Raw genomic sequence first — 27704 nt, forward strand, 5'->3', positions numbered from 1 at the left:
TGATACTCTATGAAGGAAGTGTGCCAACATGAAAAAATGAATCAGTCCAGCTTTTGAAAGACAGCTGAAGGTAGCCTTACTGAAGGTAGCAAGATTCTTCTGAAGGCACACTGCAGAAAAGGGGGCCCAATGGCAGGGGGGGGCATGAAATGAGAGGAGCAAAGCAGAGTGTGTCCACTAAGCTGGAGTGGCAGGGAGGAGGTCACCAGCCGATGAAGAGGTGACGTACCTGGAGCCTGTCTGGTCTGTGTGTCTGCAGGCTGAGACCATGGTTCCCTGAAGATGTGTGGATAAGGGTGTGAGCCTCTTGGATGGCAGTTTTCTTTTCTTTTCTTTTCTTTCTTTCTTTCTTTCTTTCTTTTTTTTTTTTTTTAATGAATCTGCTTGTATTTATTGCAAGTCTTATGACCCTTTAAGCTTCAGAGTCAAGTCACAAATGAACCGTTTCTAGATCTACCACCTGCAAGGTGTTTCTCTCTGTTATATAGCATATGCCTCTTTTCTTTATTTTTTTTTAAATATGGGCTTTATTTATTTATAATAAGGTATAGAAAGCTTTTTAAAGTTGATAAATACAAGATATGACAGGGAATGATTTAGGTTCAAAACTTTAGCCTCACCTAGAGAGAATAGATAGTATTTTCTTCAAGGTCGCCAAATACAAATGAGCTAATAAACAGTTTGAAAGTGACTTTTATATATGCCTTTCCTGATTGGACTGCAGTTTTTAGCCTGTGAGCAAGAGAGCTTCCCTTCACTCCAGAGGCTTCCTGGAAGAAGCAAAGTAACCAAGTTGGGGGGCAGTTCCTTTCTTCACCTCCTGTGGAGAAACAGCTTTGTGGAGGGTAAGAAGATAAGAGCATAGGAAAAGGGGAGAAAGGCTTCTATCATTCTGTGTCCACACTGAGAGCATCACAATGTTCTGAGATCAGAGTCGGACGAAGAGAAGACATAAGGAAGGACCATCAGAATGTTGGCGTCCTGGGATGCAAAGATGGTCCAGCAGCACTGACTGCTCTTATTGGGGGGTGGGTTGGGGGGAGGAGGGTGCAGATTTGATGCTTAGCACCAACGTGGTCACACATAGCCAGCTGCAGCTCCAGTTTCAGGGGCGCTAACCTCCTCTTCCGAATTCTTAGAGCAGCACGCATGCATGTGGTACACAGACGTACATGCATGCAAAACACTCATAATCATAAAGTACTAAAGATGTTTTTATTTTATTGCTTCCAGGACCTTCCGAAGGAAGAGCATCTCAATCACAAGAATTGCTATAGTTTTCCTGAGATTTGAGAATGAAAACATTTTATTTTATTTTGGGGGTTTTGTTTGCTTGGTTTGGTTTGGTGCCATGTCTTTTTATGTGTGTCCTCTATGGCCAGAGGAGTTATATAACTTATAATCTCTCAGCTAACAGAGAAGGCTGCATTAGAAGCCTCTAATTTAACAACTGGAGACTCAAGGAAGGTAAACGTGGAACATTGTGCTGTGGGTTTTGTTTTGTTTTGTTTTGCTTTGCTTTGCTTTGATTCAGTGTTCCTGGGATAATGTTCCTCTTAGTCTCAGAGCTTGCCCGTCATGTGAGTTATTGCACCGGAGTCACACGGGGAGAACCCAGAAGGTTCAATCAAATGTTCGGAGGAGAGACAGGGAGAATCATTGTCTGCCCTAAGAGCCAGGGAAGAGTAAATGGAAAACGTGTTCTCAAACGTAAATAGGGGTTTTTACAAGGAACTTTTGGAAGAGCATTCCAGCAAAAGGAAACACAGTATCAACTGGCAACTCTTTAGTTTGAGAAGGCTGATGATTGGCTGTAACATTGTCAAAGAGGTAGCCTGTAGCTCGCATTAGTGTTTCTCAAAGCCTGTGTGAGAAAGGATTGGTTCCCTAGGTTCTTTTCCTCTTTACACCCTTCCGTGTCCCCTGGTTGACATGCAGTGTGCAACTTCCTCCACTTTGGCCCCAGCCAGAAGCAACAGAGCCCACTGTCATGGATGGAACCCTCTGAAACAATGAGTCAAATGAGTCCTTTCTTCTTCAGCTCATCTGTCCTTTCAGTGCTTAGTTACTGCTATACAAAGGGAACTGTTGCCAAGTAAGAGCCAGGCTGGGGAAGACGCTGAGTGAGTACAGAGGAGTTTGGAATTCATTCTGCGGTAACTCGGACAGGTGCCCGCATGATCAGAACTGTCTGACGGGCTGGGGCTGACAGGCAAAGGCAAGTTAGGAAGCAGTTAACACTGCCCACCCAGGGAGGAGGAAATGAATCGGTGAAATAGAGCCATGCCCTGGAAATGGAGCAGGGGATGTAAAAGAGATGATGGGTAGGGAAGAGGTCAATTGTTAGCTTGAAACTTTTAAAGCACGCTTTCTGGGTCCTAGGGATGCGGCATAAAGTATCTTCAAAATCCCAACGCATCATGGCACTGAGCTGCTCAGGGCACTGCAGACAGCCCACTTCCATCTCAAGGCTTGAGAAACAGAGACATCAGTGAAAAAGACAAGACCAAGTTTGTATGTTAATTCAGAGCCCTGAGGGGTTGGTTACAGATTGCTGAAAAATTGTTGGCTTCGTTTGCCCAAGCTAAAATAAACTTCCTTACTTCTTCTGAAAAAGTTGGATTTACTGAATTACATGATGACATGCTTAGTTGAATTGAATTGTTAAATGAAATGTCACAGTGCTATGCTGATGAGGAAGACATCTGATTTTAATCCAAAAATAAATAAATAAATAAGAAAACGTAAACCTTGGATGAACTGAAGTTGAGTCAAATTTATCTGGTTTGGGATTGCAGTTTCTCAACGGTCTGTAATTGACACTCACCGCGCAGGAAACAACCTGAGACCTATGAGTTTTGATACAAAGTTTGAGAAATACTCTATATACTTGAACACACTACAAATTTAATTTTATACTCCTTGTTGCTAAATGTTTCAACCATTTGAAATACCATTCCATTCCATTGCAATGAAAACAAAATTCCAGATTTCAGGAGACAGTATTTTTAAAGTGTGTTTTTTATTTGGTTGTAACATTAGACATCTCCTATAGTGACAGAGATGCCATTTCATTTCTGTTATTCGAGTAATCTGCTTCCAAACAGGAACAGAACCAAAACCTCTGTGAGACTTTACCTCTGGAACAGGGCCTGGAGTTGGTTAAAGCATCACCATGGATGCTGTTTGGACAGTAATTGTTATCTTAACGAGAAACAGGGAGACTGAGAAGCTAAGAAGGACGGGGCTTGGAAGAGAGGCGGCCCATCGCTTTAGCCATTCTTACAGACTTGCCCCAAGAGGCTCAGGAACTGAACAGCCCAACTGTGTGTCCTGTACAGCCTTTTGCTTTCCAGTTTAGACAGATGTTTACCTACCGCGTTCCGGTTGCTCTCCGAGTTGTTCCTTGGCTATGTGTCCATTTTCTGTTGTAAGTTAGTCTTTCTCTATAAAGCTGAATTTTTTTTTTTTTTAATCATGACTGCAGTGTCAGCGGGAAGAAGGAAGGGATGGGAAGGATAGCCTGACTCTCCAGGGCAGGCCAGCCCTTGTGCTCATGTGCTGCTGTGGAAGCCTTCCTTAACAGGCTGCAGGCTCCACACAGACACTGTGGAGACCTGGCGTTCCTCACTGGGCTGGACCAAAGATAAAGGAACGTACACCCAGATCTTATCAGTACAGTGAAAATGCCCTAGAAAGAGTTTCCGGCCCTTGAAATGACTTCCCTTTAGCCTATGCTTGGACGGACACCTCACGTAGCTGGGGATCCTCTATTCTCCCAGCCTCATTTCTCCTCAATTAATCACTGGTGTCCACCCCAAAGGACCCCGCCTACCGTAGAGCATGGGAACCTATATATTGGATTGGCTCTTCATTTATGTGAATGAATTCTTCTGCTGTTTTTCTAAGCTGTAAGCTGGGATCCAGAGAAGGTGAAAGCGAGGGGAAGAAATGGGAAATAAACCAACAGCTAAGGAACAGAAGCCTCACTAGACAAGAGCAGGCTTTCTTGCTGTTCTATTATTTCTGACCAAATATTACAGTTACAGTGTGATGCTTGGATACATAAAGACACTGTGTGGCACCCAGATCAGGGTGAGCGACATCTTCGGCGCTAAGGACATTTACTATTTCTCAGTCGTGTAAAAAGACAGGGTATGGCATAGTTAATTTAAAATATACAATGGGTGGCCGTCACTGAGAACAACTCTGTGTGTAAAAGGTCACCTCGTTGTACCTCACTAGGTATTACAAGGTTTAAACCTTCTGGAACTGGCTCTTCTTTCGTTAGACCAGTGACTGTTTTAAAGACGTTTGGAGGGAGAGGGAACACGCAGCCCGTAGTAAGGCCTGTGTTATGATCAGCAAGCACTGTTTTGTTTTGTTCCCAAAGTTCCTGTTTATGTCTCTAAGCCATTCTGTTGTCTCTTTTCGAGTTCCAATCCAGTTGGCCTCTGGCCACAGCAACATTTCACAGCTAGCACAGAGAAATGCATCCTATTAGTAGGCGTAGTTCCAAGATTCTGTTTTGAGTTTGGTCTTCCATTTGAGGGGTTAAGGAGGTGATGGGATGACAAGGTTCTCTAAGAAAAGATGATTGCTCCAAGACATGCTGGAAATGCTTAACCATAATACTGCAAGAAAATCTTTAGCTTTCATTAAGACATTTCATTCTACTTGGATGGGAAGAAAAAAAAAACCCAACCTATGTAGTATGCTTATGTCATTTAAATGTACTTGACATTGTTTGAGCACATGCCCCAAGTCCACAGGCTATCACATGGCACTCTGTGTTTGAGAATGATAAAGCAAGAATGTGGTCAAAGGAAAGATCTGAGAGTGAAAACTATATGACCTGCTGCCAGCATTCTAAACATTTCTTTTCTACTCTGAACCAAAGCTAATTGGCATAATGCTATTGTTAATAACGAATAGCGTTATCCTCAGAAGTATTGCTGTGTAAATGTGACTGTGACAAGAATTTTGCATATTTTATTCAACTCATCCCTTAAGACAGATCTGTAAGGTCAATAGTACCACTCTTTTTTAAATGATAAGTTTGCCCAAAGTCATAGATAAGAGTTCATGAGTAGAGAGCTGAGATTCTTCTGTCTGCCCTGTTCAAAAGCCTGAATGTTACACACCAGGCTCTGCTCCCCTCATGCATGACCAGAGCCCCTCAACACTAACCCCGGAGACAGGGAGGCAGGTTCTTAAGTAACGATGTAAGGAATCCATATGTGCCTGCAAGTAAGAGATGTATTCTGTCATTGTGTAACTGTGACCATGAAAATGTTCAGACATTTTTAAAGAAAAAAAAAATAAATCCAAAGTGGCAAGGTCCAAAATGTAGAGTGTTTTTGTTTTGTTTGTTTTGAATCATACTTAAAATTTAATGGTAGAATAGCTTAAGTCTTTTTTGAGGCCACTGGGTTCCCTGTTAATGTTTAAAATAAAACATTTTTAATGCTCAGTTTTTGCATCTTCCAGATAATATATCAATATTTTAAATGTATATCACTCAAATTCTTGCCTTTCATAGCAACCTACCATTTATCAAGTAGAATGATTTGTTGTTGATATCCAACAGAAAAAGCATGCGCTGGCAGAACGTACTTTGGATAGACCATGTGCAATGGTCTACACTAGCCAAGCCATTGTTTTCTTCCATCACACACACACACACACACACACACACACACACACACACACACACACAAACACACACACAAAAAACAAAAAAAAAACCTGAATATGGCATCTGGATTGGTTTCCAACTTAATATTATTTGCAAGAATGACCAACTAGGGTATCCCGAAAACTCACAAAACTACTGCTTCTTGCATTTTTTCAAGTGATAAAATTTGTTAGCTTGGCATCTTATAGAGAAGGCATTAGATCCACCCAATTGCTGTTAGAGGAACCACAGCCCGTTAGGCAGGACACACCTCCTGGGGACATGGGCTAGAGCTGAGCTGGGGGAACAGGCCTAAGGGAGAGGCCCTGAATGTGACACCTGGGAGGAAATGAGAGGATCTGGAGTGCTCAGGGGCAGAAAAGGCACCCCGTTGTCTACTTGCCTGTCTCTTGGCCCTGCTGGCCTCTTTATTTTCTTGTTTGGAAGGTGAAATGTGTTTTAAATACGTGTCTCTTGCCCTTCTGAAGTATTGCCTGTGATGCTAAGATGGCCGCTAAGTGTTCATAACTCTGTGGTGTGTTTTATTAAACTACTATTGAAAAAATTATAAGTTTAGATCTTCTTGCCAGACATAAGACGTTTTTCCATATCTAACACCCGTTACAAAATGCAAGCGCAGCAATGAGCAGGCTCAGTACTTACAGTAACATTCCACACATAAATAAGAGAAGTAGTAGTTTCCACATCTAGACGCATTTCACACTGTGTCTGTTCGTGTACATTTTTCACTCCTAGTAAATTTGAAGAATTGTGAGGAAACAGATTCACAAATTAAACAAAAATGACTGAGTTCAGCATTTTCTATCTCACCAAACGCTAAGACATTTACTAACGCCACTCCAAATGGTACCATTTCTCACCGTGAAGAGATCTCTAGGTCAGGTGTTCATTTCTTCAGTTCAGTGTTTTCCCTTCTTCTGGCTGTGGTTTGAGTTCATTCCACAATGAGATGCTGAAAGAATCCACCATTCTGGGTACCATGGCTCAGAGTTGGGGACGCGCATTTTAGCTTCCCTCTGGCAGTCGCAGCATTGGAAGGAAGAAGGAAAACTGACAATTGGCAGATGAGTTCCCAAGTTATGAAGTAATGGTGTCACTGCGGTGTGATTAGTGACCCCCTTCGTTCATTGTAGAGATAACCTCTCTTGATATCATTAAGCAGATGAAACACTGGTCTGGTTCAGTTCCTCAGGCCAAGGAGCTTAGGATTGACTGGGAAGCAGGATGTGAGGGGTTATTTTAGGCGGAGCTGTTTACAGAAGTTGGGAGGTTCCTCCTTTCCCATCTTTCACAGAGCCTTATAAAGCCACAGTGGGCACCAAAGAGATCAAGATGCTTTCTTACTGTTGTTCTCTGTCTGTGAACAATAGCTCTCTAGGAAGAAGAGCACCTGTGAGTGCTCCCCAGCCATTCTGACTAGGTAGAAGTCAATCTTCTCTTGGTGTAATTGTCCTTTTGCAAAAGTAGTTTCACCCCTGTTGCTAGAACAGAAGCGAGGCCTTGAGCTGACCGGATAAGCCTTCTACACCTGAGGTAAATTCCCAGCTCCTGTGCTGGCTGGACAAGCCTTCTACACCTGAGATAAATTCCCAGCCCCTCATTTGGAATCCTCAAAGGTCTTTTATTATCTAGGTACTTGATGATCTTTCTCCTCAAGAGCATGTATGCTGCATCTCTGCCTGTGTTTGTGTTCAAACCAACCAGTTCATGTGGCTTTTTTGCTTCCTATTGTATATTCCCTAAAGCCTACAGTATAGCTGGGATTTCTGGGGACTAAGACATTTGTCTCCAAACACTAACATTCCTTTGTATTTTAGCAAAGAGTCCCTGACAGCATAAAAAAAAAAACCTCAACAAAAATAACTTGAGTAGCCAGAAGAAGGAAAATGGTGTCTGTTCTTTGTCATGTAAGGTGCCACCAAACAGCTAGAATGTAAAGAAAACTGAGTGAGAAGTCTTTTTTTTTTTTACGTGCATTGGTGTTTTGCTTTCATAAAGGTCTGTGTAATGGTGTAAGCTACCCTGGAACTCGAGTTATAGAGAGTTGTGAGCTACCGTGTGGGTGCTGGAAGTTGAACCTGTATCCTCTGGAAGAGCAGACATTGCTTGTAACCACTGAGCCGTCTCTCCATCCCAAGAAGTCTTCTAATATTTCAGAAATGTATTTTATTGTAGTGAAATTTTTCTGTCAGATGTTAACATGCCCAGTGTGAGTCCAGAGACAGAGCGGCTGCTACTGAATTGTGCTGTTGTGGGATCGGGTTATCGTCTATCTGTGTTTGCTAAGTGATTCTCTGGTAAGTGTTCTAAGGACTACAGCACACAGCCTCTCGGGACGCTGCAACACTTATGTAATTAAAATTCATTTTTAACTTTGCTCTTTGAAATGAGTCTTCAGAGGGACATTGTCCTAAACTTGAAACTATTGAGTGATTTTTCCCAAAGAAAAGTGCCAACTCCAAAGGAATCATCGTCATTCTGAATAAAAAAATAAACAGAGTTCTTCTGAGGTGAGAGGATGTCAGAGACATTTACGCTCATCAGCTTAGGGAAAATAGACAATGAAAACGGTACTGCCATGTTAACTGTACACAAAGAGGAGTGAAATGGCTTGGCAGTTTGCAAACATCCTACAGCAAAATAGTTCACCTCCAGTGAAACAGTTAAAAGGAAAGAAAGAAAGAAAGAAAGAAAGAAATTAAGAAAGAGGAAAACAAAGGAGAGTGGTATAGAGAATGCAAACTGATGATACAAATCTAAGATTGGGTGAAAACAAGATAGAAATCTGAATTACCCAACAGGCGCCCAGTGCTGTTCATTAGATAGGAACTAAAAGAATGTGAGCCCAGAGCCCTTGCACTCCAAGACAGAGTGATGCAACTGCAGAAATAAACGCATCGTAACTGAGGAAGGCAAAGGCAGATGCCAGACTTTTATAAACCCAAAAGGAAAATATGAATCAGAAAGATGAGTCAACTAAAGTTAAAGTCGCTGCCCTACACCAAGAGGAAAAGTCTGTTCTTTCTTCACATACAGAATCCTGCAGAGTCTGAGAATTAAGCTGAAATAAAACAAGTTGCCATCTCCTAATCGTCTGTCCTGGGTAGTCAACAAAGGGTTTGGCACTAACAGACCATCCTTAGTTAAGGTGGCGATGAGGTATGTAGAGTCTAGTATAAGCAGAAAAGGAGGAATATTTTCAAGTCAGACTTTTTGCTACCTGGCTGTGGGGGAAAATACACTCTTTACCTATTAAACAGACGTATCTGCACAGAAAGCATAATGGTTAAGACATTCAAATGAGTCATTGTTCAACACCTGATGTTTAAAAAAGGAAAGAAATGGCTATAAGAGGAGGTAACTCATGTGTGGTGGCTCCTCCCATACCGGTGACATGAGTCTCATCATGTGGTTCATTCATTTTTTTTTTCAAATAGGTAAACATTTATTACAGAACTCGCATCACTAATCGTCTTGTTGAAGCCACAAAGGACATCCTCTGCACTGATTTTTCACGACCATCTGTTATTTTGTACAAACAAGTTCAATGGGTTAAAATAGTAGAGAGAGATTTTGATGAGAGAAAACCCGTGTGGGCGAACTCTGGTGCCTCATATTTGACCATGTCCCCTGGAGGGGGAGGCCTGGTGGAACTCAGAGGAAGGATACCAAGAAGAGACTTGATACCCTATGAGCATATACAGGGGGAGGAGGTCCCCCTCAGTCACAGTCATAGGGGAGGGGAGTAAGGGGAAAATGGGAGGAATGGGAGGAATGGGAGGATACAAGGGAGGGGGATAACCATTGAGATGTAACATGAATAAATTAATAAAAAATTAAAAAAAAAAAAGAAAACCGGTGTGGGTTTTTTCTGACCTTTAAAGGCCATAAGTTGAAATTTTTCCCCCAATTTTTGAAACTAAACAGATTTCTGGGTATGCATATGTACGTATGTGCCTTAAGTGCAAGTGCCCATGCGTAGAGATAAGTGCAGCTTAAGAGAGAAATGACAGAGAGAGAGGTCACCTTCTATTGACAGAGGCTGATTTTCAAGAGTAACATCGGTGTGGGCAGACAATTCTTACATTATATAGTGATTTACTTTTATACATTGGTTCTCTGGTGAAAAGGAACCAAAATAAATTGGGACGACAGTCCAGCTTCCTGGTAGCTGGCTATCCTGAAGGAAATGTGTTTTTCCGACTCAGAAGTATGCCTGTCCACCTCCAGATTTGTAAAAGAACTCACCAAAGACCACCAACCTCATGGAGGCCTCTTCTGTTCTTGTCCAACACTCTATATTGTAAACGTGGAGTCAGTCTCTCACTATGAGAGATGAGAATGTGAGAGGAGGCTTTAGCCTGCTGGAGAAAATAGTTTTTCCTGTGTAAACCCAGCAAAGCATCCTCAGTGTGTTTGGGGACCTTACATAAACTTAATGCTTGAGAATTATTAAGCGCAATATGGCTTAGCATTTTGCGTCTGATGTTTTGTCCCCTAAGAACTTCTAATAGACATGTTTTACTCTAAAAAGATGAGATGGTTCCCTTCTCACTAATGCTTATATTCCTGGGAGTCGTAAAAACTCATTCTGATTGTTAGCATCGAAGTAGTTTGTCAATAACTGCCTGCTCTCATTTCCTTGTGATACAACTATGCTCTCAATCTTAAAGTATAAATGAGCCTTAAGCAAATTTAAAACATGTGGGAGATAATTATTTCAGAGCATAGTCTAGTTTCACATATGAGAGAGCCTTCAGAGTAATCTTATTAAATCCCTGCATTTTATGCAAGTGAAACTAAGCCCCAGTGAAGTGCAGTGTTCTGTCCAAGGTCGTGCTGCTAGCTGCTGACTTAACTAAGGCTAGAAACCTAATTAAGTTCGGATGATATCCCTCCTAGAGCTGGGAGTGCTTACTGCCCATGCTTGCCCGCCCTCTCCTTGTCTTGTCTGGCAAGGGAAGCTTGCTCTCATCTTAAAAACACATTCAGAAATGTAGCTGGAGATGGCTGGCATTTTAATCAGTTTGGCGTTTGTTAATTTTGACTCACTGGCATTTAACACATTGGGAAAAAAGTAAGCCTGCACTCACGTTAAATGAACAAAACGTTCTGAAGGGTCCCCTTTGCCTACTATCAGTCTTCATATTTTATCGCCTAAGTGTTTATTCAGATACATTATTTTTATAAGAGAGAACAGACACTATATATCTATTAGGGTTCCTTGGAGGAACCAATATGGGAAGTATAGACACCTAGAGATATGTAAAGCCATTTACTTAAAAGGATGGTTCTTCCAAGTTTGGAAGCTAAGAATCCCTATGACCCACTGTCTACACACTGCTTGGGAAAACCAGTGGCAAAGCGCTAGCCCAGACCTTAAGCCCAAGAGGCAGGAAGGTGGTACATGCCCATTTCTGACTCCAGTGTCTGAGAGCTAGATGCAGCAGTGTGTTGCAGCTGGAGTGGGCAGATGCCCTAGCTCAAACAGAGATAGTGAGCAGACTTGGCATTCTGTTTGTTGACAGCTCTCTGTCCTCAGTGGCGTGGTCAGTGCCCATTGCAGTGGAGAGGGCTGGCTCATCCTCAGTTGACACAAGACTAATCCTTTCCGGAAGGAGTGTCACAGACACTCCCAGAAATAACCTGTTGGGGCTATCTGAGTCTTGTCGGTCCAGTCACACTGACAGATAAAACTATGAATCCCCCATCCTGTATCTGGGACCCCAAAGTGATGAAGAAATATCATTCTTTTTGTTTTTAATTTTTTGGTTTATTTTATTTTATTAAAGTATTCAGATTACAACTCAATTGTTATTCCATCACTTGTATCCTCCCATTCCTCCCTCCCTCCTGCTTTCACCCTATTCCCCTCCCCTAGGTCTATGACCGAGGGGGACCTCCTACCCCACTGAATGGTCATAGGCTATCAAGTCTCATCTTGGTAGCCAGCTTATTCTTTCTTTGAGTGCCATCAGGCCTCCCCACCAAGAAGAAGTGGTCAAATATGGGGCACCAGAGTTCATGTCAGAGTCATTACCCGCTCTCCACATAACTGCGGAGAATGTCCTGTCCATTGCGTAGATCAGAATAGGGATTCTGTGTTTACTACTTGTATTGCCCTTGGTTGGTGCAATAGAAGTGTCATTTTTTAAATGAAGTTAGCTACGACACTAAAGTAAGAAATCGCACATGCTTTGATTGCTGTGGCCTTTGCTAAAGAGTCATGAGCAGCTAGTGTGAGAATTCCCAAGTGTTGACTTTGACCTGCCTTGCTTTTTAAGCTGGTTACTCTAAGTCCTATGACCTCATGATGATGATGATGATGATGATGATGATGATGATGATGATGATGGTGATGATGGTGATGATGATGTTGGTAGTGATAAGGAGGATAAAGATGGATACAGTGTTGGGAATTGAACTCTTAAATAGAGATTTGCCCATCACAGGCCTGGTTTTTATTTGGATCCCACTGTAATTGATGTGGGGTCTCTTTTCACTTTCAACGGGTGGCATTTTAAACAGTATCACATCCACAGTGGGATCAAAACAAGCTAGAGAAGATAATGCCCACTCACCTTTAAGGAAAAGTTCAGCGTTTTTCTCTTGTGTGGCCATACCTGCCTCCTTCTATTTTCAGGGTCGTGGATTTTTACCTTTGACTTCCTCCAGTCATTGAAAGTGAATTATCCTTCAAACTCCTTGTAACTCAAAACAGTATCTGACTTGATTGAACGAGGCTATCTGCCAAGTCCACTTTCACTCTGTTTCACCCGCTGTCTTGCCAGAGTGTGGGGAGAAGGCCTCCAGGCTTACAAAATAATTAGATTACCAAGATGAATTTGATGTAGGATTTGTGCTTTGCAGGGCAGCTGGATACAGAGTTGCATAGAAACTACGTTGTGTGTTGAGCCCTCATCGGAACAAGGTCATGCTATGAAAAACTGATCAGTTCTGCTTGGGGAGCCTCTTGAGTCTTTGGCAGGTTACACTACAATTAATAACTACCAGTCTTGTCATTCAGCGTCCAAGTTGGAAAAATGTTCAAAACTGATGTCAGAGACACAGGCAATTTAATGTAAAGAATGAGATTTTTTTTTAAAGGTTATTTTGCTTTTTGAGATTAGAATTATGTCATGGCTCCCTTCACTTTGCTCCTTCCAAGCCATCTCATAGTCCCCTCTTCATTTGTAAAAATTTACAGCCTTGTTTTTTTCCTTAATTGTTGTTGTGTGTATATGTCTATGTATGTCTACATGATGCATATGCATGTGTTGTATATGTATTTACTGTTAGATGAATGTAAGTTCAGAGTCTGTTTTATTCTCTTTCAAGCTGTTTGCCTGTCTCCTTGTCTGTGTGTAAAGATGGTGTTTGAGAAATGTCTCCTATGTAATAAGGATTTATTAAATACTGGATGCATACTGTTTATTCTTCAGTGTGAGCCACAGGAATTTTGAAGTATGTTTGTTCTCAAAATGTATTTTGAGACTTTTGGCCATTGCCCTGTCTCTCCTGCCTAACTCCAGATTGCCACAGTGTCTCGCTTGGTGCAGAGATGACAGTCTAGGTTGTCCCTGAAACTTCTTCCTCTTGGATCACTTGAGACTTGGCATTCTAAACATGGAATATCCTTCTCATGGAAATTGTTCAGTGGCTTAAAGAAATGGTTAGATTATCAGTCGTTGACTATGAAGGAAAAGTGGTGTTTCAGGATACCTGATCACATTGTGTATGCCGAGACTGTGTTGTTTACTGAAAAAAAAAAAACTGTTTCTAGTTGTGGTGTGGCTCAGCAATAGCATACAGCTTTAATCTAAGAGCTTTCTGCCTGGATATTGTAAACAGGACCAAATAAAGTCAACCATAGGTCAAGAGGCAGAGCAAGCAACCAGTTGACAGGAAGTGAACATGGGATTATTAAGGGAAAAAAAAAAACAGAGAGAGGAAGAGGAAGTCAGGGAAGACTGATAGAGAGACTCACAGGAAGTAGAAGGGAGGGACATTCTGTTTGAGGGGATTCCTTCTGGGATGTCAGCTGAGGAGGAAGGTTGGCTGGGTTCTTTCTCTACCTCTCTGAGCTAGCAGGCTTTCACTCTAGCATTTAGCTCCCGAGTCTTTATTGGCAAAATCAAACAATTGCGATTTTGTTAAAAAAAAAAACAACAACAACAACAAAATGGAGCCTGGGGATGTAGCCAAGATGCTGGACTGCCTGCCTAGCATTCATGGCACCCCAGATTTAGACCCAGTCCAAACTGGGTGTGGTGGAGACACATCTGCAATCACAGCACTTTGAAAGTAGAGTCACACTTTTTTCTTTTGAGCTATTTTTAAGGCTAGCCTGGCCTACATGACACTCTGTCAAATAAATGAAAAGTGAAATAAAAAAAAAACTATAGCATTTGCCCATTTTCTTTTTTGTATATTTTATGGAACTACTTAAAGTGACCCAAGTGGTCCCCATCCCCTGCCCAGAATATTAATCCACTCCTACATTCAGAATGCATTTTCACTTTATCTCTCATAGAGGCTTTCTCTGGCTACATCTAATCTTGTCTCATGCCACATCGATGCCCCCATAAGACCATGATTCTCTCTTTTTTGGTCTACACACTGTTCCCATCTCTAAAGTTTAAGTATTTTAGCAGGATCTATGAGTGCACACACCCCCAAACACATGCACACACACACACACACACACACACATACACTACACACACACACACACACACACACATACACACACACACACACACACGCAGGGCACCTTCCACGACTTCCTTAAACTCGGCATCAATGCCCTCCAGGAAAGGAAGGAGGAACTTGTATAGTCATCTGAATACAGAACAATACAACTAGTCATGAAACAAGAAAGAAAAATTGTTAGCATCAAAATCTATTCAAGTCTGTATCCAAAGAGATAAACAATAAATACATTTTGATTCATCAAGCAAATAAATGACATTTATAAATTTATATTAATATATGGTAAATGCCACATAAAAAGGACACACAGCATTTTTATACTGTAAATGAAATTATTTTCCTGAGTGGCATCAGACATAAGGGAAGCTATTTCCTCTCCTTGGGGCCTCTGTCAGGAGGCGCGGTGCGTGAGGATAGTAATTTTTTCCCCTAAGAAAGAACTGTCGTCACTTTGCATGGCCATGCTACAACCACCTTTCTCATGGGACTGGGTCCAGGTGCCCTGAGCCAGTGACATCATCCCACAGTGAACCTGAGACTCAGGATCCAGAGGAGCTGACTCACTGGAAGAGGTAATTAGGAAGCTGTGGGGCAGGAGACTGGAGAGGAAATCTAATTCACAGCTCTCCAGAAAGCTTGGAATCCATGTGGATCCAAGTTGAGACAGGACTTGATGACCCATGAGCTCATTGCTCCAACATCTCCTCCCTTTTCACTTAAAATGCATATGTCTCAAGTGCAAGGATTTTGCTTTTGTTCCTGAACCGTTGCCAGGCAACAGCAGCACGTCGAAACCACCTGGATGGGATGGAGTTGTTCCCTGGCTGTCTTCTGCTTCAGTGTCATAAACTGCTGCTGTGCAGCTCAGGCAATTCAGGAGGGATGTCGTGGAGCTTAAAGGCCTTTAGGTGCCTCTGTAGAGGACATGCTGGCGAGGCAAGGATTTTATCTGACTTGGCTCAAGTCCAAGAGTTTCAAGATGGCTTTATATAGCTGCAACTCTCTAGAGCCCTGTGGGAATCCACCTTTACTTCCCATGATTCCTCATGCCTTAGCCACAGGAGCATGTGCAGTGAGTGCAGACATGAATCATCCCACGCTTTATTCTTGCACACCCGAATGTCTACTCACTGAAGGGTAGGATCCCAGACTACTACTAAAGTAATACTACTAAAGAGTTAAAGAAACCCTTTCTAAACTTCTATTTTATATTATACTGCTCTCAACACTGACACTTTGAATTTTTTTTTAAAGATAAATCTGCTACTGTTTATATTCTGATATGGTTCTGAATTCATTTCAGAAAACCAATAGTACCCAGATGAATGGGTGTCTTCCAAAAGCACGAAAGATCGTTTCAGATTACGGCAATGCTATGAAAACAATTAAGCTATAGAAACAGGATAAGGAGTTTCCACATAGGAGGATGATATTAGCTGCAGGGACCGTTTTTCCCTGAGGAGGTGGTATTACAAGATGAATCCTGGATGGCAAGAAGGTCTGTGAAAAATACGTGGAAGCAACAGTCTCGGCGCATGAGCAGAAAGTTGGGAAAATTCAGAAGGAAAGGTGAAAGATGAGCAGGTGCTAAGTCATGCAGGAGGCCACAATTAGGAACTTGGGTTTACCTGTGGTACAATTGGAAACTCTGAAGGAATGAAGCAGAGACACACTGAGCATCACCAGGCAACTGGAGATGGGAGCATGGCAGAAAGCTCGGCAGCACTGAGGCCAGGAAGCTGGGAAGGGAGCGATCAGACACCCATGGCGGTTACCGAGCACCAGCGAGTGCTCTGAGATGTAGGAAGCACTGTGAGGGGACGCTGGAAAAGAGGGAGTTGAAGTCTGGTTGACTAGAGGAAGTTGAGGCTTGCAGTGTCCTATGCACCAGTCTACAGTGTGAAAGTCCCCAGTGTGTGAGATCTCCCCCAAACCTAGAGCAGTGTGACCTGGGACCTGTCGCTCTGTAGCCGCCTCCTTTCCACCAGCTGAGAGCTCTGGAGCACACAGCACACACTTCCTTCTAGTCCTCCAAAAGCTGAGAGGGGATGGAGAGTGGGTGAGTTCATCCTGCTCACCCTGTGCCCAAATCCTGCCCCAGGGCTCCCTCTCCTCAGTAAGAACCCCTCAGAGTCAACATGATGAGTCTAGACTCTGAAGCACAGTGACTCCTCCCTCAAGTCACCCTTGGACTCTGAACCCAGCACACTACAACTCAGGGCAATCTGGAGTGCGTCCCAGAGACCTAAATATAGAGGCACAAAAATATTGTCTAAGATGGTTGTGAAACCTGTGCTATTTCAGATTGTATAGAATTTACATATTGACAGCACGTGTTCCCTTCCCGTGGCATGCCACGCCAAAAGTTTTGGTTTGAAGGTCAATTTCTTGTTGCTTGTTCTGGCCACCCAGATTGCCACTTGGCCATCTTGCTTAACCTATGCTGAAAGCCACTGGCTCTCGGATTTGGTGTAATCCGTTACATTACCTGAGGCTCAGCCTACTCCAGCTCTCAGTGGCCTGCTGTGCATGCCTCTCCTGGCCCCGTCCTTCTTTCACTGTGTGAAGCACCTGACTCCCTTGGTGTCATTCCACCCAGGTCTACCATACACCTCGTGGTCTGCTTCTCGTGCCAAGTTTCACTCTTCTTTCCTTTGGCTGCTTCCATCAGACATAAGGCAACTGTCAACGTGACGAGCAAATCTCGGGAAATACAGAACAAATAAGGATATATCCAGAAAACACAACCAGTATATCTGAGTGTGTTGGACACCCCGTGCTTGACCTGGAAACCATGTGATAATGTCTTTGGAATTTACCTTGGCACGGTACTTAATTAGGCATGGTTGGGAGTTATGAAAAAAGAGTGGAACTCTGCCACTGTGTCAAAAACAAACAAACAAACAAAAACATGCAAGATTTCTTTCTTAAGACTCATGTTTTAAATCTCAACTTCTTATTTTTCAAGGTTTGAGAACTGTGTGTGTATATATATATGTATATATACATGTACATATATATATATATATGCATGCTTTTGGCAATCCTCTTGCTTCAGCTATTGCCGTGTGTGTGTATGTGTGTGTGTGTGTGTGTGTGTGTGTGTGTGTGTGATATGATGGATCTGGGGTGTAGCTTAGCAGTAGAGCTCTTGCTTAGCATGCATGGTGTCCTAGGACTGATCCACAGCATCACATATATAAAATCACAGTAATGATGGCAAAACGTGAGCCTGGACACATGGGCTCAGCTGGCAAAGTGCCTGTTATACACAAGCATGGAGACTTGAGTGTGAGCACCCAGAGGCCTTATAGAAGAAGCCTGGCCTTTGCACACATATCTGTAACCCCAAAGCTTCAGGGGGCAAAGAGAGGTAAGCCTATAGAGCTCATCGGTTGAGGGAGCCTAGCCAATCAGTGAGCTTCCAGTTCAGAGCCTAGCCAATCAGTGAGCTTCCAGTTCAGAGCCTAGCCAATCATCAGTGAGCTTCCAGTTCAGAGCCTAGCCAATCATCAGTGAGATTCCAGTTCAGTGAGATACATGGGCTTAAAGCAGCAAATGTATGTGTGTATAATCAGTAGAGAAAGACACAAGACTGTAACTTCTGGCTTCAGGTTTCGTGTTCACACAAGCGTACACATTCCCCTCTGCATATGTGCACACAGTCACTCACCACACACATGTACTGCACACATAAATAAATAAGTGAATAAACAAGTGTGCATATATGGTGGGAAATGTCTGGACAAACTGCAGGTAGGAAGAAGCAGCCTGTTGGGGAGGGACCACAGCTCCATTGATAAGGTCCTTGCCCTGTAAAGAAGAGGGGCTATGCTCATCCCCAGAAGCCACGCATTAAGAAGCCCGGCAGTGTGGCTTGATTCTGTAACCCCATCATTGAAGAGGCAGAGACAAATGCATGCCAGGGGTTCTCTGGCTAGCCAGCCTGCGTGGTCACAGACCTCTAAGCCAGATGCCGTCTGAAGAAACAACTGAGAAATACTACTAGGGTTGCCCTTTGGTCTCCATACATTCTCACATATATGTGCATGTGCATCTGTGCATACATATAGACATGCACACACATAGAACCCACACAAAGAGTTAAGATGTTTCTAGTCCAGGAGCCATTAAACCTGTCTCTATCTCTGTCTCTCTGTCTCTGTCTCTCTGTCTCTCTGTCTCTGTCTCTCTGTCTCTGTCTCTGTCTCTCTGTCTCTGTCTCTCTCTGTGTCTCTGTCTCTCTGTGTCTCTCTGTGTCTCTGTCTCTCTCTCTCTCTCTCTCTCTCTCTCTCTCTCTCTCTCTCTCTCTCTCTCCCTTCCACCCTCCTTCCCCTCTATGATGCTGAGCAGAAATCCTACAGATAAAAATCTCACCCCTTTTACACGAGAGTCCCTTCCTAAAGTGGCATTTGTAGAGACTAATGGGTAGTAAAAACCATCATAAAGGAAAATTCCCGAATCATAAAACTATCTTGGAAAAACATAATTCCCTATGTATATAGAGAGCAGAAATTCTGGGGGGGGGGGAAATTCAATATTAAGGAATTAAAAGCTGAGGGAGATGCTGTCTCTGAGACAGATGGTTCTCGCATCCTAATTGTCTCCCTGCCACCTGCCAACAGCTTTAAAGGTGTGCTTTATAATGATGCAGAGAGAAAAAAAAAAAAGATAATTTCTTCACAGGTGCCCAGAGCTGTGCAATGGCTGAACTGGTAGTTTCGAACCCTCACCTATGAATGGAGCCACTAACAATGGAGCTGCCTGACTGATGGCTTTCAAAACAAACTTTCTACTCCCCCCTCCCCCCCTCATCTCATCGCTCCCTCCTCCCCCCCACCCCGCGGGCTTCACTTTCCATATTAACAGAGTGAGAAAGCACAGGGCTTCAGGCTTCTCCTTTGTACTCTACTATTTTTCCAAATGCTCAAATACTACATTATTTAAGGTATATTTCCTTGCAGAAGTTCCCCCCCACCTCCACCCCCGTTTCTCTGTCTCTTTCTTCAATATATGGGATAGGAGGATGCTGAGTAAGTCTTAAGGGAAGGAGGAGAAAGAAAATTAGCTACAGGAAGAGTTTATAGCCCCGTCTACAAGAAGACTTAAATATAGCTACCACTGCTTTGAAAGGAAAGGTTTACGTCCAAACAATATTTTCCAGACGAGCTCTGTACTTTCTTGCCAACAGAATTAACGTTAAACTGAAGGCAGTAGACAGTTAAAGGAGTGGACTCTGGGACCCGCTGTGTGTAGACAAGACCAGTTACTTATAAGGTACTGTTTCTCCTCCTTGAAATCCTCAGGGTCCGTTTGTTTTGGGCGCAAGTGTTCTGTGGGCATGTGATCTCCGTTTTCCCCTTTACTTTATCTCCTGTCTGTGAGGAAATGCAGTCTTTAAAATAGTCTGGGTTTTAGCTGTGCGGTTTTGTGCCTGTTGACCGTTGAAAGTGTCGGGACTGTTTTGTTTTGTTTTGTTTTCCGGAACCAAATGTTTCTTGTCAACTTATTTAAAAGTTTTCTTTAGCCTTGTCCTCCACCAGTCCTGTCATGTATGAACTTTGGCTTCTATTGTGTGTGTTGGGTAGGAGGTATATGCCCACTTCGTTAACTGATGGGGAGGGCCTAATACATCTCGAAACGTCAACTACAGGATCAATACAGAGCCCATCCCAGAAGAAGAGCAGGAGGCTCTTACTTCACCCAGGTTCACAGCTTAGAAGACTGAATCTAAAAGACAGACTTTTAAAATTAGAGTCTTTTTACCAGTAGTTTGCATCTCTACTTAATTGGTAATTTTAACTCTTCCTTCTCTTTGCTGATGTTTAAAAAAAAAAAATTCTAGTACATCTGTTAATTCAGTTAAAGTGATTTTGCTCCGTTGGTAGAGTGCCTGCCTACACGCATGATCCCTGAGTAGCCTGCGGAAGTTGGGTGTTGGGTGAAAGGCTGCATTCCTGGCAACTCTCAGGCAGTTAGGAGCAGAAGCATCAGGAGCCCAGGGTCACACGCAACCACCTACTAAGTGTGGGGCCATTCTGGGCTATCTGCAACTCTGTAACAAAAATAGAAGGAAGTTATACAAGTTTAATATTAAGGAGCAGTGTTCCTACCAAGCTCAGCACATGCCACCAGGTCTCCAGGTCCTGACTCATGTAGGCACTCCCAGAGCAAAAGATGGAAACAGTCCAACCTGGACAGGAGGTGGACTGAAAGGACCCCAAAAGCCTCGGCTGTTTGAAGTGTCACTGTTACTCCCAGGCCTGGCCACGCAACTCCGAATCTCTGCTGCTGGTCTAGATCAGGAAACGGAGACGTGGGCTCCTGAGTATTGAAGTTTCCAAGTTTGCCCCTGAAAATGCCATAAGCTTTTGAAAGGAGCAGCCATTGGTAGATATTCACCTCTCTGCAATCTTCTGTATGTTTTTATGTCTCTCTGGAGGGGACACAAGAAACCTAATGTTTTCCAGATCACTGGGTAATTAGCGTGAGCACACATGATCACATCTTTTAATAATGCACCGTGTGTGAGTCTGTTACTTCTATTGAAGTTCACGTAGTCACTACACTTATTTAATTCCTTTATTATTTTTATTAGTTTTTTTTCTTTCTATGTCCATTCTTCATTGAAAAATAATGGATTCTTCACTTACCATGCAGACAGCTCCCATACAGTTCCCTTCAACCTCACCACTTTTTCATAATTATTATTAATTAACACAAGCTTAAAGAACAAAATGGAGCAAACAAGTTTATAAAAGTGAGGATGGAATAAGAGGCAGTGCGCTTCTCCTCTGAGAAAAAGGCACAGACACAGTGACATCTATTTCGGGTGCTCGGAGATGTTTGGCTCAGGCCCAAGTTCTTAGTTGTGGTTTGTAGTAGAGGTTGCCATGGAGGCTGGTCTGGAATACATAACACATCCCTACATGTGATACAAAAAGCACTGTTTGGTTTCCTTCTTACAAAGTTCCTGGAGGTATGTGTCAAGAAATCAGTGAGTAATTAATCCTGAGGGACAGACTTAAGATTAATCAGTCTCAAGTGTTTTATTCAGACCCATTCATGGGCACGCTGTTCACACGCACACGTAGCTGGGAAGAGCAGAATTCTTTATGGGGAAGTCTAAAGACCAAAAGAAAGGTACACCTAGTGTGTTCTGTCCTGCTGTGTGCAGACCGTCCTTTAGGGGGAAAGAAATGGCTAATACAAGGTGAATTGTGTGAATGATGCTTGGGTTTCTTGAGCGAATCCTAACTTACTTGCCAGTTCTATTAAACTGAAAAAAAAATGGCGGGATATTACAAGTCATATGTGTCGAATATATATCAATATATATTTTCTTAACTTCCAACATTTTCATGTTGAAATCTAGAACAAAACCACACACACACACACACACACACACACACACACACACACACACACACCAGATAAACAAATAAACAAAGCCACTGGCAGACAAAGAAGCTATATGAATTCATGATAATCAATTCAACATCACACAGAATCTTTTGCCAGTTACTCGGTCATATGACTCTCGTCAGAGCCATGTTGCCAGCAGGCTCTTCCATTCCAAGCAGTGCCCTGGGGAAAGCCCTTTGGTTGTCACGGTGACTTTGGATTGGCATGTGTTTGGGATGCTCCAGGATCTTTGCATGCTTTCTCCCTCCTCATGCTTGACAAACAGAAAGACTTCTCTTGTAAGAAAATGCGATTCCAGTTGGAATATAGGCTCTAAACATTGGAAATATGAACTGAAGCTGGATTTCCTATCCTGGCCTCATTTTCATTGAAATGTAACTTTCCCACTCATACCTTCATAGGAACGTTGCTGCACCAAATGACATTCATTTGGCAACAAAAACTTTAGTGCCACAAAGTAAAATCGCTAAAGAGTCAACGCCATGATGAATAAATGTGTGCTTGGGAGGGTTTGCTTTAGACAGAGAGTTTTTAAACTGGGAAGAAAAGAAGCCACTTTAAATAAACTAAAGCATGCTTGACCTCGTGGATGGCATCTTATACTTATGAGGGTTCTGCAGAAATCTCAGGACTCATCTCCCACTAAAGTAGAATTCAGGGATCAAGACTTTTGTTTCATAAAGAGCTGAATGCTGCAGGTTTCTTTTTTTTTTTTAAGATTTATTTATTTTATTTATTGCATACGAGTGCTTTATCTGCAGAAGAGGGTATCAAATTACATTATAGATGGTTGTGAGCCACCATGTGGTTGCTGGGAATTGAACTCAGGACCTCTGGAAGAGCAGACGGTGCTCTTAACCACTGAGCCATCTCTCCAGCCCCCGCTGCAGGTTTCTGAAGGTGTTAAATGGGGGAGAGATCACTATTTTGTTCTCATAAAAAGCCGCATTGAATTATAATCCTTCGGAAAGGACGCTCAGGGTTAACTTAGGTCCATCCTTGTAGGTTGGCCTTGGCATAATAGCAATAAGAGGTGATGTGGTCAAGGATCATGGTTCATATTGTAGTTATACAAGAAACATCTGCTGAAGGAATACACAATGCAAACATTTAAAGGCATCAGCAAGCAACACAGCCCAGAGAAGAGGCTAGGCTTTGCTGTGTGTTTTATTATGCTGGGTTCACAATGGACTCACACTAAACTGCCAGCACTTACTTCATTAGGCTTTGCTATAAACTCATAAAACTGCTATTAGCCCACAGTAAATTGGAAGTTAAAACTTTCTCTGAAGAAAATGCGTCATGAAATCTGTAATTGGGAGGTTAAAGAAGAATTATAGGGTGGGGACATATACGATGGCTGGGTTTGGGGATTTTTGTTTGTTTTTGTTTTGTTTACCTTGCCTGAGACGTTGTACTAAACTTTGTATCATTTCGCACACTTCAGAGGACAGCCAGGTAGGACAGACCGGTGCGGTGTTCTGTTCTATGCCTTCTGTAGACAACAGAACACATTTCCTATTATCACAATCTATATTACTTCATGTTCTGTTGGGAATAAAACTTAGGTCAGTGTATTCTTTTACACAGGATTTTTGCTGCTTTGGCTATGTTGAAGAAGTGGTTGAAATAAACAAGTCCCTCAAAAAACTAGAATTGGGGAACAAAATCCATAACCACTACTCACGTGGGTCCCGCTGTCCTACGCCCCTACTCTCATGGTCTCCAGCACAAAGACAGCTACTTGGGGGGAGGGCGGGGCAGCGTGCGTACACAGCACAGGAAGAAAGCACAACTTCTTCACTCTGAGTAAGAGGCCAGCCATGTCCAGTAGGCCCTGAAAATCCCTAGGGGAGGGAAGGGGTCAAGATTCCATGCCAGAAGTCTTTCTTACACAAGGAGTGATAAACATAAAAAACTATGGGAACTTTGTAAAATAGCTGTCATTTTGTTAATGAATATTTGCTAAGGCATTTCCTGAGCCACTGGTGTTTATGGAACTTTTAAACAAAATATTTTTGAAGACACAACCAAGACTTGGTTCATAAATTACTCCCTCTACTCTCACCTTTGCTTTTCCTCGGGGCACAGTTGATGTCCATGACTCTGTTACAATGAGAGAGAGAGAGAGAGAGAGAGAGAGAGAGAGAGAGAGAGAGAGAGAGAGAGAGAGAGAGAGAGAGTCAACATTCTCAGCCATACACTCTGTCTTCTGTGCCAACAAATATGTCTGCCTTCTGCCTGTGCTTCCTCATTTCCTTCATATCCCATCATGCTTTGAAATTCAGTGTGCAATTCTACCACAAAGTCAAAATTATCTGAAGATGGCTGCCAAAGATGGCTGACTCAGTGACCCATCTCAGAGCGTACCTTATGGTGTTTTGCTATTCCCACTGTTCACTGTCAGGCTTCTTATCGTAATTCTGCCTGTTGATTTGAGGGATTTTTGTCCCCTGTTCTGTTTGTCTCCAGGGATTTTTTTCCACCTTCTCTGTAGCAATCAGTGGTCTTCTTCCTATGTCCCTGGCTTGAATTCTGTCTCTATCTTATTTTAAAACAAATAAGAAGCTATATGAATGCATGACAATTATCAATTCAACTTTTAACAGAATCCTTTGCCAGTCACTTACCTTAATTTAAAAACAAAGATAGATAACAGATGCTTGATATGGATGGATGGATACATACATACATACATACATACATACATACATACATACATACATTCACACATAGATACATAGATAGAGATAGACAGACCGACACATAGATATAGATATAGATATAGATATAGATATAGATGGCCCATTCACTTGATGGGCAAGAACAAAGGCTGCTGACTTGAATTTCACGATTTGAGGTCTTGTTAGGACATGTATCTGTGCCAGCATATGCGAAATCCCCAGCCTTTCTGAGCCTCGGCCTCATGTAGCAGTGTCAGTGGCTAGTGAGGCCACTGCATTTCTAGCTCCTCTCTGTGCCTGCTCCAGTGTTCTGTGCGTTGCCCACCCACTCAGCCATTCGCGCTTAAGAGGATTCATTTGGAGAAATGTTTCCAGGAGAAGAAGCAGCACTGGAAAGATGGCTTCTCTGTTAAGAGAACTGGCTGCTCTTCCAGAGGATGGATAGATGGATGGATGGATGGATGGATGGATGGATGGATGGATACATACATACATACATACATACATACATACATACATACATACACACATGAGGTCTTCTCAGACCTCACATGGCTGCTCACAACCATCTGTAACTCCAGTTCTGAAGGATTTAATGCCCTCTTCTGGCTTCCATTGGTACCAGGAGCACATATGGCGTGTAGACGGTTCATGCATACAAACACTCACACATGTAAAAAAATGAAAAGTAACTCTTTAAAGGAGGAAAAAGTAGCAGTAAAAGTAACATTGTCCCTCCTTCCGACAATCATAAAGTACAAGTAAGCATTTCTTTGTTGGCTGTTTGCATGTCATTTCCCTTCTTTATTGCTCCGATCTAACAATGATAAAACAAGGAAGTAGAGTAGCCAATTATCCTATCCTGAATGGCCTGACATGACATCAGTTCATTTGCAGACCATCTATTCCTACTACTGTGAATTTAAGAATCTACAGTAGGCAAGTTGCCTCAGTAGCTAAAGCACTCGCTCCTGAGCCCAATGACTCTCCCCGTAACGCAAGGACAGAACTGAGTTTCTCAACGTTGTCCTTTCACCTCTACACACACTGTGCTGTAGGACACACACACACACACACACACACACACACACACACACACACACACACACACCAGTATACCAACAAACAGTAATTTTAAAAAGGACTTCATAGAGTGCCATAATCAGATTTAAATTGAAAGTAAAATTCAATGTAAGAGCTTAAGATGTTCATTATATACTTATCATAGAGAGATGATAAGTAAATTTTCCTGAAATAACACGTTGTCTTCCTCTTTAGATAGATATGGTGGGCATTTGTCCTTGCACCCCGTCTGGGTGTCCTGAAGGCTGGCTGCCAATGTTTCTCTAGCACTTCCTCCTAGAGATCACTGCAGTTATTTCTTCCGGGGGAATCAAGCTCTTCCAGAGCATCAGAACTCTGCATCCTGTTTCACTTCCTTAATCAGTTTGTCAGCCATCACATCAAGCTGCACACCCTTGGTAGGAAAGTTGAGTACGGGCCTTACAGGCCTAGGAACTCAGCCTCCACTTATTTCAACTGATCGAGACCGTCCAAATTAGTATAACTGAACTCTCGATGGTCGCATAATGAGTTTGGAGTTGCTTTCTGCTGTAAGGGCTTTGCACTGATACCAGAAAGGTTTTAGAATATTAATTCAAAGTCCTAAATTCACAACAGAAAAAGAGAGTGATTTTCCCTTTCCCATCCATCTTTCAGTGTCAGGAATAGTTAGAACCCGGTGTTCCGAGCTGTTTCTGGCATATGAAGCCATCTTAAAGCACACGAGTGCTTGATTTAGGGTCTGAAATGGGAATTAATGATGTGTTTAACAAGATAAATAAGTATTTATGAGTCACTACAAATACAACCCCCTCTGCACCATTGGGTTCTCTGGAACAGTGTAAATCATGCCAGCAATTTACTTGTATGCTTCACAAACACCAGTGCTATGTTACGGAAGCTCCATAATATGAAACTCTGCATTTCTATATTTTCATAAACATAAACACACATAAAAGATACAGCGGTATGTTGGGGGTTGGTCTGATGTGCTGTGTATTCAAGATGCTGATTTCTGTGCCCCGAGATCTGGTTACACTCCTGACAGGGGCACTGCCATTTCTATGAAGAATCTCCTGTATCAGTGTTGTGTAAACATTGCTCCCTCATCATCTCTAATTGGTTAGCAAAGAAGCTGAGCATCCTATGACTGGACAGAGGAGATGGGAAGGTTGGACCTCCGTTCCCAGTCTGGGGGGTCTTAGGTAGAGACCACAAGGTAGAGAGAGAAGAAGGAAGAAGAGGGAGAGAAAGGATGTAGCCAAGAGGAGCTGGCGGTGAGCATTGTCCTGATGGAGCGGAAGCATCCCAGTGATTCGGAGTGTGCGCCTGGGCGGGAGCCAGGCTGCATAGAGGGTTAGACACACAAATATCTGCCCAGTCCTAATGCTTTAACGCCTGTTGAATAAATCTAGTACGCCTCTGTCTCGTTAGTTGGAAGCCAGAACGGGTGAATAGAAAAGGCCCCACATCAGACAGTATCTTCACAGGGAAACGGCTAAGAATAAAGCCCTCAACATGAGGCACGAGCCTGTGGCCCACGCCTCCCTCTACCTATCCCTGCCTTCTCTCTAACATACAGGTAGGTCTCCATTTCCTCGTCTTCCCACGTGACTTACCATGCAGAGGTGGTTTCGTTTACTCGTTTGTTTTGTTTTTCAGAGCGGACCTGTCCTAGGTCTTGTCTTCCCAGAAATGTTTGTTACGTCTTCTGAGATAATCTCTCGTTCCTGCCTGCCCCTTCCCTCCCCTGGCGCTCAGCAAAGGCCTTCATTGTTGCCATGGCTTACTGGCTGGTCCGTTGTCCTTGCTCATCTGGGCTGTAAATTCTTAGAGGAAGGAGGCTATGTCTTGTTGGTGGTGGTAGGTTTTTTTTTTTGTTTTTTTTTTTGACGAGCAGTGGTTAGGATAGCACCTAAAAAGTAAACCTCAAAAGTCAAGATCCAATCTCTAGTTTGTCTGATACAGATGGTTGTGTGTATCCTGTCTGAGACACATTTGCACAAAAATGAGTAGCAGGATGGCTCAGTGGTTTTGCTTTATGTATATGTGTCTTACTGATTTCTATTTCTTACTAAAGTAGCAATGGTTTAAGTATTTCATTAAATGTTACTGTTACTGTA

General features: G+C 42.7%; 1 protein-coding gene across 3 annotated transcripts in view; it reads left to right on the top strand.

Annotated features, from left to right (window-relative positions):
- ARHGAP24 (Rho GTPase activating protein 24) overlaps positions 1-27704 on the top strand; it is a 386957-nt gene that overhangs the window by 204665 nt on the left and 154588 nt on the right. Inside the window, exon 1 of one of the 3 annotated variants that reach the window (XM_084760083.1) lies at positions 19441-19687. The exons of the other annotated variants lie outside the window; for them this stretch is intronic. The gene's annotated coding sequence lies outside the window, so the exon portion shown is untranslated. Of the gene's footprint in view, positions 1-19440; positions 19688-27704 lie in introns of those variants that run through there. 3 annotated transcript variants of the gene reach the window in all.

This window comes from Acomys minous, assembly GCF_964271855.1.
Source record: "Acomys minous genome assembly, chromosome: 15".
Classification (NCBI taxonomy): Eukaryota; Metazoa; Chordata; class Mammalia; order Rodentia; family Muridae; genus Acomys; species Acomys minous.